We start from the raw sequence: 14,681 nt of genomic DNA, 5'->3' as shown, positions 1-14,681 counted from the left end.
AAACTGCTAAAGATGTTCTGCTCTAAAAATACGTCTTTGCACATATTACAGTGCTGATTCTTACGTGTTTTGTGCTGTCATCTGCTTTATTAAAGTCCTGTGGGGTGCCCAAGACTTTTTCCGGCTGGAAATCGTTTTATTTGATTTTCAAGGATCATTTCTATGCAAATACGGCTTGAAGGGCCCCTTCCATATGGGTGAGCACTCCTCTGGGGCTCTCTGTAACCTGCACTAGACCTCCAGGGTGCCACTCAAACCCCAAACACATCACTCTGCAGGAGAAGCGCTAATGATAATTAAAGTGTGCTGCACCTGCTTTGGCCTCGTCTGATGGAGCGTCCCAGGGATGCTGAGGTGATGGTTCCAAGGTGGGCTTGCTTCGTGCGTGCCAGGGGTCCCATCTGCGAGCTCAGGTATCTCATAACACACATGAAATGGAAGCTGTTAATTTAAATTAGCTGCAGAAAATAGCTCTGTTCAGCTGTATCCTATTTTTAAGTGCCAGATCCACTCGGGCTCTTTCCTTCCTCAACCAACTGAATGGGACAAAATTGCCAGGAAGCAGAACCGCTCTCGTGTGATTTGCAAGACAAGGGCACAATCATTTTCAAACTGATTACTACATCGCTCCCAAAAAAAGAGCTGACAAGGAAAAGTGTTGGTTCCTTTTTCTTTGCTGATGTTCACACTCCGGATTTTATTTTTGTGAAACTTAACTTTCTATATTGATTTTTTTCTTCCTCTTTCTCTCTGTTTTCCTTTTTCTATTTCTGTCAAGTTCACTTAATAGTTCTTGGCCTCTTTTTCTACTTATGCACATATATTCAGGTTTACTTCCTGTGTTTACGTTGGGATAATGTGTCATGCACTTGCTACTTCAGAAGAATTTGTTTATGAGACGCTTACAACCTTGGTTATCACAATTTCCTAATTACTTTGTTAATAAAATTAAGACTCTGATCACATTTTGGGGTAAATTCAGTTTCCCCGTTTTGCGACAAAAAACTTGCTGCATTTTCTGCACCTGATAACTTCTGAAGCTTCTGCAGAATAGACTTGCTGGTTTTACCTTCCTACTCAAAATCAGAGCCTGAATCGAATAGTGAAGGTCACTGTTAATTTGGTTTCTAGGTTGTGGGCCAACAGCACAGGAAATGAAAAGCTGTCTCTGTGGGGGCGAGAGGTAACTTATACGCATTTTTGTAGCCAGAATGCAATGTTGGTCTGATGTCAAGCTGTAGCTGACCACGCTGTGATATCCTATCAGATTGCAAGCTGCAGATCAAGTTTACATAGAGTCTGGAGAGGACACAATGCTGGTCCTCTGCTGGGCTTTATCAAATTGTTGAACTGCATTATGCCATTATGCACACAGGCTCTTTTCGAAGCACAACGGGCTCTGGAAAATATTATGTAGGGTTGTCAAATGGTGCCAAAGTAATTAGTAATCCACATTTCAACTATCGGTGATCTAACCCTCTCAGCCATAATAGGGAGGACACTAAAGCTTTTGTAGTTTATCTGGACATTTAGGCTAGTACAATAAAATGTGTTCCAATGAAACTCGAGCGTTTTAACAAATGTAATAACACTCATTTTTGCGCCAGCTGAGCCCACACAGTTAATTACCTCCTGAGCCAGTTCAATTACTTGACAATCCTAGGCCATTTAAAGCGAGACGCCAAACACTGAAAACAATGACTACATGAACTTAAAAACGACGCAAGAGCATTGCTTTGTTGCATGATTATGTATTATTAGGTAAACATGCCCTTTTTTGTTGCAGATTTATATAGAGCAAACTCGACCCAAAGGTATTGGAGCGCTTTACAATAGCACCAGTCTGTTACACAAAGACACCTTCATTTTTTGATAGGCACAGTGAGATTAGGTGATATGCCCAGGCAGTCTAGCCGTGAGATCAAATCCTCTCCCTTTAATAAACGAATAAAGCCTTCCTTTGAATGACAGTATTTGTCCATGATGCAGATCGCTTTCCAAGTTCAAAGTGCGGCCCTTACCAAGCCCGACCCACCTGCACAGTTGAAATGGAGAATGAACATACAACTGACATATTGTGCCCTATGTTCCTCGAGGGTGGAGACAGTTGCCGACATCCTTTTTGAATGTCCAGACTATCGTAACCCAAGAAAGTGTTGGCTCAAACCAGTGTGCAGATCATTTGGCACCCGCCAATATATAGTGGCCCTACGCATTCTACTAACAGACACTTCCCCCCTTGTAGTTTGTGGCGTCTCAAAATTTTTAAAATGGTCTTGGTTGATCCGATCAAATATGCTTTCTGTATCAATTTAATCCTTTTTTAACTGTATATATCCTAATGTTTTATTGTCCTTTTTATCTCTTTGGATGTATTGTTATGTACATTTGGGGAATGCCTCTTTTAAATATTTATTGTATGTACTGCTTTTAAGATGTTTTTATGTATCGAAAGAAAGCATATCAACCAACCAACAACCAACAACTGACATATTATGGCAACAGACGGTGGTGCTGGTTAAAAAACCCATCCTAATTTACCCCCCAAAACTGTGTTGTTACAAATTCTCAGGCAGCCCATGCTTGAAACTGCAAACCTCTTTACGCTTCACTTAGCTGCAGTGTGGAGTTCTGCAATCTTTCCATTTCCGTGTTGTTTATACGTTTCTTGGCATCCATTAATACTTCTTGTTTTCACAAAATCTCTAATTGCGTGTTTTTGACCAGTCTTCTTCAGCGGACAGTCCCATAAATTGACCCCCTGGCAACGGGTCCTTCTTCTCTGCCAGTGCTATTCTCATGCTAGTAGGTTTTTGGTTTTCGCTACTTAAATAGTAACGCATCTATACAAGTAACACCTATCAAAATGTCTGTTCTCTTACACTCTGACTCAAAACTTTTCTTTTTATCCTTGCTAAAAGAAGGGCAATTTTATCATCTTTGGTATGTATATATAACGTGTGAAATCACTGCTTACTTTTTTACAGATTCCACGTCATAAATCACTTCACAAACAAAAAGAAATGAGCACATAGTCAGATTATCATCATCATCATAAACCTTTCTTCGGAGTATATAAACATTCATAAAAGCACATACTCAGATGTGCTGTTTGATAAGATTTAATGTCACTCCATTGCATAGCTTAATGTCTTGAATTGGTTCCATATAAATGCCTTTGTGAGAATGGTACAGGCCATTTATGCAGAACTTCAAGGATTAGCACACTATTCATCAACAATAATAAAAGGTATGGGAGAGGCATCCTGATCCACGTAAGACTCCAGGTTTTGGGAGTAATATTCAGATTATTATGCCTCCTTTCTATATCATTTTCCTTTTCCACCGGTCAAATCCTTTAGATTTTTGCTCTCTTTCTCACCACTTAATACCACCTTAAAAATCTGTCTCACCTCTCTAATCATACCTCTTGTTCTCTCCCATTTTCTTGACTCTCCTTTCCTATCCCGCTCACTGTCGGTGACAAATGTCTTTACTTCTCTTTTTCTCTGCATATATATTTATGACCGATCCGGATTTAGGAAAAGTCTTAAATGTTGAAGTATCATGTCTAGCTACAGTCTTTACATTATTTGGTATTTACTTTTGGGTCAGTCTTAGTGTTTGAAGTATTTTTCTGAAAATGTGTTTTCTTTTCGAAGGGTTTTGATCTTGTGTGAAGGTAAGTGGCAGAAGTTAGTGAGTGGTTGGTCAGCACTTGCCATGTAAAGTCAGCTTGTCCGGTCAACGCAAGTGATGCCAGAATTGGCTTGAGTCTAGAGTGAATGGATTTTGACTGAAAGTCCCACTTTCAACCATGAGAGGAAAACATCAGGAAATATGTGTGTGTCTGACTTGCAAGATGCCAGAAGTTGCCTGCTGAGGTACACAAATAAGTGATGGATGGATTGTTTGAATTATTTTCAGCCACTGCTCCTTATGGCCACTTCATAATCCATTGTTATTTTGCATACCATGCCATTCAATTTGACCCAGCCTTATTCAGATCAGTCTTGACCCTGCTCCAATGGAAACAGTCATGCCCGAACTGCCAGGTCAAATCTTTCCTGAATCAGAACACAAGCCACTCAGAACTGGCTTCCCCCCTTTAGGGCTTATCTTAGATACAGCTTAGTTCCATTGGCACAGGCTGCACGAGACCCACATCTGAAAACACCCGTCCTACATAGTGCAGTACACCGTAGTATACAAAAAAGTGATGGATGGAATTTACCTTCTGGCATCAAAAATCCTTGGCTACAACATATTCAATGGATTATGAGAGGACATTCTTATGTTAGGCACAGTGTGGTCATTGGCTCAACAGACTCATGCCCCAAGCAAGATGAACCCCCCTCCCTGCCACTCTTTAAAAGTGGATTGCCTGTTGAGAAACTAACTCTGTAATGACAGGATAGAAAATGGTTTTTCAAGACCCATTATATTGAAACTGTTAAATCAGTATTACAGTGCTGAAAGATGACTAGCAGAATGATAGGATGATTCAAAATAGGGGCAACTTATTATGCCCAGAGAGTTGAAGAGTTCTTACATTTAACTAGACTACGGTAAAAGAAAACTAGAATTCCATACACATCCTTCTTGGTGATTACCCCATTAATTAGTCAGGATATGCATTTTCCTTTTTTTTTGTAAAATATTTTTATTGTTTTTCTTTGACAGAATATATACATACATATACCATTTAGTACAATTCACTAATACAATCGCATATTCGGATTACATAAAGGGTGAAGGGACCACAGGGTGACGATGGCGGCTGCTTTCTAAAGTGACCGGTTATTCAAGCAACGGAGGGTGCTCAGGGCGGCTTTAAAATGGATTTGTTTGGGGACTTGCGGAGCATGAACAAACTGCAAAAAACACAGTTGATGAACAGAATGCAGAACAATGTCTTACATTCACCCCAGTACAAAGATCCGGGCCTAAATCCATCGTTTTTTTGCACTCCTCACCACCCTATGTCAGACAATGGCTATATGCAAATCAGCCTTGACCCTGTGCCTCATGTGAAAAGTCCAGCCCGAACTACCAAGCCATGTCTTTCCCAGACCGGAATCAAGCATCAAGGACCAGTTTCTGGCTATCAGCCTTCTTCAGCCTTCCGGTCCTCGGAAGCTTGTTTCCAGTCCAGGGAAGACATGGCTTGGCAGTTCGGGCTGGACTGTTCCCATGAGGAACAGGGTCAGACTGATTTGCATATAGCCATGTCTGAACTGGGGTGGCAGAGTGGGCTAAAGAACGGTGACGGATTAAACCCAGATCATTGGACTGGGTGTGAGTGTTTGATTGATTCAGATGCTCCGACCATCACCACCCCCTTTTGTACCGCTTTTGGCCGCCATAAGTGTGGCAGGGTATGCTCAGACGTGAGTCCCTTGCTCACTTTTCCACTGGATTCAAGCAAGCAGGGCTGAAGACGGCTGGAATGCCAGAAACCGGTCCTCGGAAGCTTGTTTCCGGTCCAGGGAAGACATGGCTTGACAGTTTGGGCTGGACTGTTCCCATGAGGCACAGGGTCAGACTGATTTGCATATAGCCATGTCTGAACTGGGGTGGCAGAGTGGGCTAAAGAACGGTGATGGATTAAACCCAGATCTTTTGACTGGGTGTAAGTGTTTGATTGATTCAGATGCTCCGTCCATCATCACCCCCTTTTGTACCGCTTTTGGCCGCCATAAGTGTGGCAGGGTGTGCTCAGACCTGAGTCCCTTGCTCACTTTGCCACTGGATTCAAGCAAGCCGGGCTAAAGACGGCTGGAATGCCAGAAACCGGTCCTCGGAAGCTTGTTTCCGGTCCAGGGAAGACATGGCTTGGCAGTTCGGGCTGGACTGTTCCCATGAGGCAAAGGGTCAGACTGATGTGCATATAGCCATGTCTGAACTGGGGTGGCAGAGTGGGCTAAAGAACAGTGATGGATTAAACCCAGATCTTTTGACTGGGTGTGAGGGTTTGATTGATTCAGATGCTCCGTCCACCACCACCCCCTTTTGAACCACTTTTGGCCGCCATAAGTGTGGCAGGGTATGCTCAGACGTGAGTCCCTTGCTCACTTTGCCCCTGGATTCAAGCAAGCCGGGCTGAAGACGGCTGGAATGCCAGAAAACGGTCCTCGGAAGCTTGTTTCCGGTCCAGGGAAGACATGGCTTGGCAGTTCGGGCTGGACTGTTCCCATGAGGCACAGGGTCAGACTGATTTGCATATAGCCATGTCTGAACTGGGGGGCAGAGTGGGCTAAAGAACGGTGATGGATTAAACCCAAATCTTTTGACTGGGTGTGAGTGTTTGATTGATTCAGATGCTCTGTCCATCACCACCCCCTTTTGTAACGCTTTTGGCCGCCATAAGTGTGGCAGGGTATGCTCAGACGTGAGTCCCTTGCTTACTTTGCCACTGGATTCAAGCAAGCCGGGCTGAAGATGCCTTGAATGCCAGAAACCGGTCCTCGGAGGCTTGTTTCCGGTCCAGGGAAGACATGGCTTGGCAGTTCGGCAAGCTGGACTGTTCCCATGAGGCACAGGGTCAGACTGATTTGCATATAGCCATGTCTGAACTGGGGTGGCAGAGAACGGTGATGGATTAAACCCAGATCTTTTGACTGGGTGTGAGTGTTTGATTGATTCAGATGCTCCGTCCATCACCACCCCCTTTTGATGAGCACGAACAAACGGCAGTTGTACTACCAAGTACTACATTTTGCAATGATTGTATCATCTGCCCTTATGATATGGAAATGACTGATTGCGGTTACTGGAAGTGAAAGTCCCATTGTTGTTCTGAGCGGCAGCATGGAGCCAGCATTTCACAGAGGAGACCTGTTGTTCCTGACAAATTTCCAGGATGATGCTATCCGAGCCGGTGAAATCGTAGACTTCAAAGTGGACGGCAGAGATATTCAAATTGTTCACAGAGTCATCAAAGTTCATGCAAAAGAGAATGATGACATTAAAGTTCTTACAAAAGGTGACAATAATGATGTTGATGACCGTGGCTTGTACATGGATGGTCAAAACTGGCTTGAAAAAAAGGATGTTGTTGGAAGAGCAAGAGGGTTTCTACCCTATGTAGGGATGGTTACTATTATAATGAATGATTATCCAAAGTTTAAGTATGCGGTATTGGCAATAATGAGTGCTTTTGTGTTACTGAAACGGGAATCTTAACAGAAGATGAAATGCTTGTGCCTACTGTGGATGGAACATTATAGAAACTAATATATTTGCCATGGCGTGCTTTCGCTACAAAAATAACAGCTGTATGAACAGGTTCTCAACCAGTAAATATTCTTTTGGATTAAAGAACGGACCATTAAAAAAAAGAAAAAGAAAAGAAAGGATATACATTTTCCATTATAAAAATTAGCTTATATCAAATAGACTGTGACTCTGTTTGTCTAACGTGACTTGTAGGGAGTCAGCTAGAGGCTCTGAATTTGAAGGAGTAACACTACTGAGAGAAATGTATTTTCAGTTATAATCTTCACCTCTATGAATAGGCGAAACAATTTGTGATAAGCTGGTTTATATTTTACAGAGCACCGGATGGCACTTTAAAGTAGTTTTCCTAGGTAATTAGTATCCCTGTCACAGAAGCAAATCACTTAAGTGGTCAACCTACATGATTGTGGGAAAGTGAGGTCCCTCGGCTATTTGACATCACATCTCAGGCACCTTTATTACTGCCCATAATGAGTCATCTAGAAATACTACTTGCAAGAGGCTGCAAAATTTCAAAGGTATATTTCTTAGCTCTCCATCCGTGTGCATGCACATTTCAGTAAATACACAAGCAGAGTGAAGTACCAATTTTAAACATTTATAAACATTTTTAAATTGTTCGATATTATTTTGTAACTCATCAGGCAAATTAAATTCCAATGCACCTCGTACTGTTGTAAAATATCACCTTCATTCCACCTTCCACCAAGACGCCACCGTATGAAAGTGGACTGTGTCTGAAAAAGTTCCATATTGGTGTGTTGGGTAAGATTTTAACATTTTAATCAACTGCCCTCTGTGCTAGTCCACATTGTGACTGGCTCTCCTAAAGCCCTCCATGCCCTTTAATGTCTGTAAGGTAATAAAATGTCTTAAAGTCTAATAACACTATATGAATGGTTTAATTTTTTCTAATTAATTTTCAGTTAACTCCTTCTGACGATGATGTTAGGTACTACTTAATATTAATAAACTTTATTCGATTCATAAAATGAACCATAAAAGCATACACATTCAAAAAGTTACATAAATACAATACATAAAAAATGTATATAAATACTGTGCGATCCATCGACACAAGATTAAAACCAAGATCAATTAGTAAAAATATATATATGAACTCACTTACTCAAGTTGCATTGTAATACATGATCGCACAGCTGTGCGCAAAAATAGATTTACCCAGAGATCTGATTCGTCATCTGAGCGTTGCTGAAGGTAATAATAAGCGTGTTTGCACTGTTTAAAATTCCAAAATTTAAAAAAAGGAATTAAATACTTTTTGGGGCCATATAACAATAAGAGCCCTTGGTGCGCAACAGGCGTTTGCGGCCGCTTTGCACGCCCCCGGGCACTTTGGTATTATAGAAGGGGGTGATACGATTGTGCGTCCCCTTTTATAATACAGATAGCGATGGCGCACTGAAAGCGCCAGCACTACCTTCAGAGGGAGTTCCCTCATATGCATATGGGCATGCCCTATGCAAATGAGTGAATTCCTTTGACTCTGCGCCCGTGCCAAATTACATATGCGGGAGCAGAGTCGAAACAGCCCTCAGGAGGCACACTGATAGTGCACCATTTGAAATGCGGCGTGACCTCCCTATCCTCGTGAAAAGAGGTCGCTCCCCCACGCTCCCTGACCGCACTTCGCAGCGCTCGCTCTGGCTGCCTGGTATTTCATTGGGACTGCTTCACATTTGCCTGATTACTCAATCATTAATAGCGCGCTCGCATTTGCCTAATTTAAATTGCTCTTTAATACTATTATTGTGCGCTAGCATTTGCCTCATTGAAGTGCTGAGTTGTTTTAACATTATTTGAGCGCGCGCATTTGCCCATTTGATTAGCTGAATATTTTGCCATTGACTGTGCGCTCGCATTTGCCTAAGTGTTTTGTTGAACTGTTGCGTGCATTGTAGATCGGACTGGCCGCCTGATTTGGTATTTGTTTATAGTACACGTCCATTTTGTTTGTTGTGCCTCATAGCGAGGCTCCCAAGCACGCACCCGCCTCCCAGCTGCCCCTCCTTCGCCCCTTCCTCCACTATCCATTTATTATAGATGCTCTTACGTGCAGCGGTCGCGCCCCATGCGCGCCAAAGGTGCGCCAAAGGTAAGCCTGTCTGCGCCCATCCGCGCCTGGACCGCGCCCAGCACCATACCCCCTGGTCCCCGCCGCTCCCAACCCTCTAGAATCACATATGATGCCGCTACTCTCCTCGCCCTCAACCCCGGACGTACACCACTATGCTGCGAAGCTACTCCAGGACGTACCCACGGCCCATTTGCCTGCCTCTCCTGCAAGTTCAACTGCTTCAGGACCCTCACCAAACCCACTTCCTCCACACACAGCTCCGAACCCAACCGCCTGAAGAGCATCCTACTGAACACCCGCTCGGTCCACAGACATGCAACAGAACTCTGGGACCTAATCGACACTACGTCACCTGACATCGCCTTCCTTACTGAAACATGGATGAACACATCTTCTGCTCCCGACAACGCCATAGCCATACCGGACGCTTACAAGATCATTCGAAAAGACTGCACCAATCAAACAGGAGGAGGCATCGCCATCGTCCACAGAAACACCATCAAAATCACAACCAGCTCCGACGACAATCTTGCAACCGCCGAACATCTCCACTTTCAGATCCACACCGACCCCAGGACCACCCATAGAGGCACCCTCATTTACAGGCCTCCAGGCACCCGCACTCAATTCAGCGATGACATCACGGACTTCGTCAGGCCGCACGCCCTCGCCTCCGAGAACTACATTCTTCTAGGAGACCTCAACTACCACCTGGAAAACACACTCGACAGCAACACCACCACCCTTCTGGACAAACTGGCCAACCTCGGACTCAAACAACTTGTTGACACCCCCACTCACACAGCCGGACACACGCTCGACCCTATCTTCACCTCCAGCAAGCACATCTCCTTCGATCGCACTACAGCTCTCCACTGGACGGATCACAGCTGTGTTCACTTCAGCTACAAAACCACCCTGACCCACAACCGTCCACAACCTCTTCCTCGGAGAAACTGGAACAAAATCACCACCGACCAACTCCTCACATCACTCAACCAAAACCCTCCCACCCTCTCAATGGACCCAGACCAAGCAGCCACCAACCTCAGGCAAATGATTACCCACAGTGCGGACGAATTAGCACCCCTGCAAAAGCACCAGTTGAAATCAGCCAGCAAAAAGGCTCCCTGGTTCAATGATGAACTTAAAAAATCCAAGAAGCTATGCCGCACCACGGAGAAGAATTGGAGAAAAAACCCAACCTCAGACAACATGGCCTCCCTCAAGACAGCCACCCGCAAACACCACCAACTGATTCGATCTACCAAGAAATCAGCATTCAAGGATCGTCTCGACAACAACACTCATAACAGCAAGGAACTCTTCAATATCGTCAAAGAATTCACCAACCCCACCGCAGCATCCAACGACATCACTCCCTCCCAAGACCTCTGCGATGCGCTATCCTCCTTCTTCTACAACAAAATTGCCGACATCCACAACAGCTTCAAGAATTCTCCCAGCGATCAACCCGCCCCACCCCCTTCAGATCCTACTCCTCCAACTAACAACCTCAGTGCCTGGAACCCAATCACAACTGAAGACACCATTCGCCTCATGAACTCAATCCACTCTGGCTTGCCTTCTGACCCCTGTCCCCACCACATCTTCAACAAAGCCAACTGCATCATCGCACCCCAACTCCTCTTTCAACTCTGCCACCTTTCCAGAAAGCTGGAAACACGCCGAACTCAGCGCCCTTCTGAAAAAACCCACAGTAGACCCCTCAGAACTGAAAAACTACCGACCCATATCCCTCCTCCCTTTCCCAGCCAAAGTCACCGAGAAAGCCGTCAACAGCCAGTTCGCCGCCTTCCTCGAATCCAACAACTCCCTCGATCCATCTCAATCCGGGTTTCGAGCCAAACACAGCACCGAAACCGCCCTCATTGCAGCGACCGACGACATCCGAGCACTCCTGGACAACGGAGAAACAGTGGCCCTCATCCTACTCGACCTTTCCGCCGCTTTCGACACAGTCTGCCACAGCACCCTTATACATCGCCTCAGCAACATCGGCCTCAGCAACATCGGCATACAAGGAAAAGCCTTGGAGTGGATCATCTCATTCCTCGCTCGGAGAACTCAAAGAGTCCGACTTCCCCATTCTACTCAGAGGCCACCGAAGTCATCTGCGGCGTACCTCAAGGATCATCACTCAGTCCCACCCTCTTCAACGTCTACATGAGTCCTCTCGCCTCCATCGCGCGTCAACACAACCTCAACATCATCTCCTACGCCGATGACACCCAGCTAATCCTTTCCATCACCAAAGACCCCAACACCGCCAAAACCAATCTTCACGAAGGCATGAAAGAAGTAGCCGAATGGATGAAACAGAGCCGCCTCAAACTCAACTCAGACAAAACGGAGGTGCTCATCCTAGGATCTTCCCCCTCAGCTTGGGACGACTCTTGGTGGCCTTCCACTCTGGGCACAGCACCCACACCCACAGACCATGCACGTAACCTTGGCTTCATTCTAGACTCCTCTCTCTCGATGGCCAGACAAGTCAACCCCGTCTCGTCCTCTTGCTTCAACGTCCTTCGCATTCTCAAAAAGATCTTCTGCTGGATCCCCCTCGAGACAAGAAAGACTGTCACCCAAGCACTGGTCACAAGTCGACTGGATTATGGACACACACTTTACGCCGGATTCACAACAAAATTAGAGAAAAAACTCCAGCGCATCCAAAACGCGTCAGCGAGACTCATATTAGACATCCCGCGCCAAGATCACATCACCGGACATCTAAAAGACCTCCACTGGCTTCCCGTCAACAAAAGAATTAGTTTCCGCCTTCTCACCCACGCACACAAGACCCTCTACAATCTAGGACCCGAATGCCTCAACACTCGCCTGTCCTTCTACAAACCCACCTGCCAACTAAGATCGTCCAATCAAGCCCTCGCCGCAGTCCCCCGCATCCGGAATTCCACCATGGGTGGCAGATCCTTCTCCTTCCTGGCTGCCAAGACCTGGAACTCACTCCCCACCCACCTCCGCCTTACTCAGAACCACATCTCCTTCAGAAAAGAACTGAAAACCTGGCTATTCGACAAATAATGAACCCCTTCCTCTAGCGCCTTGAGACCCTCTGGGTGAGTAGTGCGCTATACAAATACCCGAACTTGAACTTGAACTTAATTTGCCTCTGGAGAGCAGCCCTCTGCAGTGGGTTGCATGGACACCCCCAGAAATCCCCTTGCAGGCATCCCCTTTGTAAGTGCAGGCGGGTGCCGCCTGCAAAGTGAAAACAGGGAGCGGCTGCTCCGTTTTTTCACATGAATGCGCTGCCACAACATAATAGGACGCATTGTAATTGTGTGCACCTGGTTCACCTTTTAAAAGGTGCGCTGGGTGTAAACAATCACAATGCGTAATACGCCCGCTGGTGTACATCCTAAAAGAATCGCAAAAAATAAAATAAAAATGAAACGTTGATTGGCCAGAAACATTGTGACAGGGACAAACCTTGCTTGCCAAGTTTTGTTGATATCAAAACGGAAAGTACAGTAGGTATTTGCTCATATCTGCTCTAAATCGGAACGGAAGTGAACTGTGTCAATGGCCCTTAATATTCCCCAAATATGTAGTCAGAGATGTTCCGGATTAAGGTCCACATATTTTACAATGGATACTTTCCTCTATTCTTCATCATCCTTAACCTCCTAAAAATGGGCAGACAATAATGTATGCATCTGCTTTCTGTTGAGGCCAATACAAGATGTTGTATCAGTAAAAATCTGAAAAAGACAAATCTCAGCTAATGAATTTTTAACGTGCGCAAACCATGAAAGCATTTCACTCCTGTCACATATCACACAATCCCCGATTATATCCCTAGTGAGACCCACCTCCTCATTCTTCCATATAGATAGCCACAATTAACAGGGATTTATGCAAATACGGTCAACTCCCAATTCTATGTGGCAAATATAAGGGGGGGGTGGTAAATATACAGCCAGGAGTTTTTTAAGAAAGCATTTTTCTTCCCTCTGAAGGGTTCATCATCTTTTAAATCCCAAATCTCACCCCGTTATTTCACTATAGGGCTACATTGGGCGGCATTAATCTGTAACATTGGGGCAAGTGCCTTCCATCTTGGTGAACAGGGGCGGCTAAATAGAGAACCAACACCCTAGTTAATTTTAATTTACAGTTTGACATATGTGTGGCCCAGGAGCCTGATGAACTAAAAGATATGCCCAGATAAGAAAAAGTGTCAGTCTTGCTAAAACAGTGGTTACCTGTATGTGTACTCACTAGTTTGGTACGCTGAGGGCCGCGGGTCATAATAAAAAACCTAGAAAAATGTGTTCTTAAATCAAGATTTGTCATAAAAGAAACAAATGAATGCACTATCAGATGTAACACTTTAAGGGTATGGGCAATAAGTAAAGCACCATCCACATATAACAAAACGGGTAGCATGCACCTTTAATTTTGGGAACATCAGGAGTACTTGAACTCAGTTCAGGGATCAATTTGTTAATGTAAAGAATGAATAGCAGTGATGAGAGTACACAACATAGCCGGACTCCGTGACCAATGCAAAATGTATTTGAAACCTCCCCATTCTGACCTAACATAACCCTTAGCTTGATGTTAATATGTAGCAATGTCAGTAAGTGCAGACATTTTGAGTCCAAACCCATTTCAAAGACCAATTGCCATAATGAATAATTTTAAATGGGTTTGACCTAAAAAGAAGATATTGGGTACTAGTTATCGTAAACCATGTTCAGAACTTCTCAGACATTGTCTTTTACAAGACCCAAGATGCTGATCTTGGAAAACAACTGAATGAAACTGAAAGCAATGTGGGTAAAAATCGTCTGCCATCTGCTAGATTGAATATATCCAGAACATGAATTGTGGGGTAAATATGATGCCCAATCGTCACTGACTATGGTTTGTGCAAATTGTCTGCCATTGAGAATTCAGGGATTGTCTGCCATTTAGAATTCGGAAAGGCATGGCTGCAGAGTTTGTTCATTTGTTACCCTTCTTCAGGGGACTTTATTAGGCCAGTACCTCATGTGCCCAATGAAAGGCACTTCAAAATAAAAGATCTCAGAATTGCAATCCCTTCACCCATGCCTTTTTTCTTTTGATGTGCATATAATTAACAGCCTTGATGAAGTAAGCGTCATGTACTGAGGGTGCCTCGTTGACTCATGCCATGACATTCCATAGGAGTAGTTGTGAACTGAGAGGTACCATGGGAAAGCACTACTCCCAAGAGTGTGACACTTTTTGACTCATGGAAATCATTTTCTACTTCAAATCAAACCAACAAAACTGAATTCACCTTAAATGTGCATAAAATTACATAGTA

The 14,681-nt window shown here is 44.4% G+C and overlaps 1 pseudogene; it reads left to right on the top strand.

Moving 5' to 3' along the window:
• Positions 1-6,689: 6,689 nt before the first annotated feature.
• LOC147690034 (signal peptidase complex catalytic subunit SEC11C pseudogene) lies at positions 6,690-7,269 on the top strand (annotated as a pseudogene).
• The last annotated feature ends 7,412 nt before the right edge of the window (positions 7,270-14,681 follow it).

This window comes from Lissotriton vulgaris, chromosome 9 (assembly GCF_964263255.1).
Source record: "Lissotriton vulgaris chromosome 9, aLisVul1.2, whole genome shotgun sequence".
Classification (NCBI taxonomy): Eukaryota; Metazoa; Chordata; class Amphibia; order Caudata; family Salamandridae; genus Lissotriton; species Lissotriton vulgaris.
Note: the sequence above shows the minus strand (reverse complement) of the source record. Positions and strands in the feature narration are given on the sequence as shown.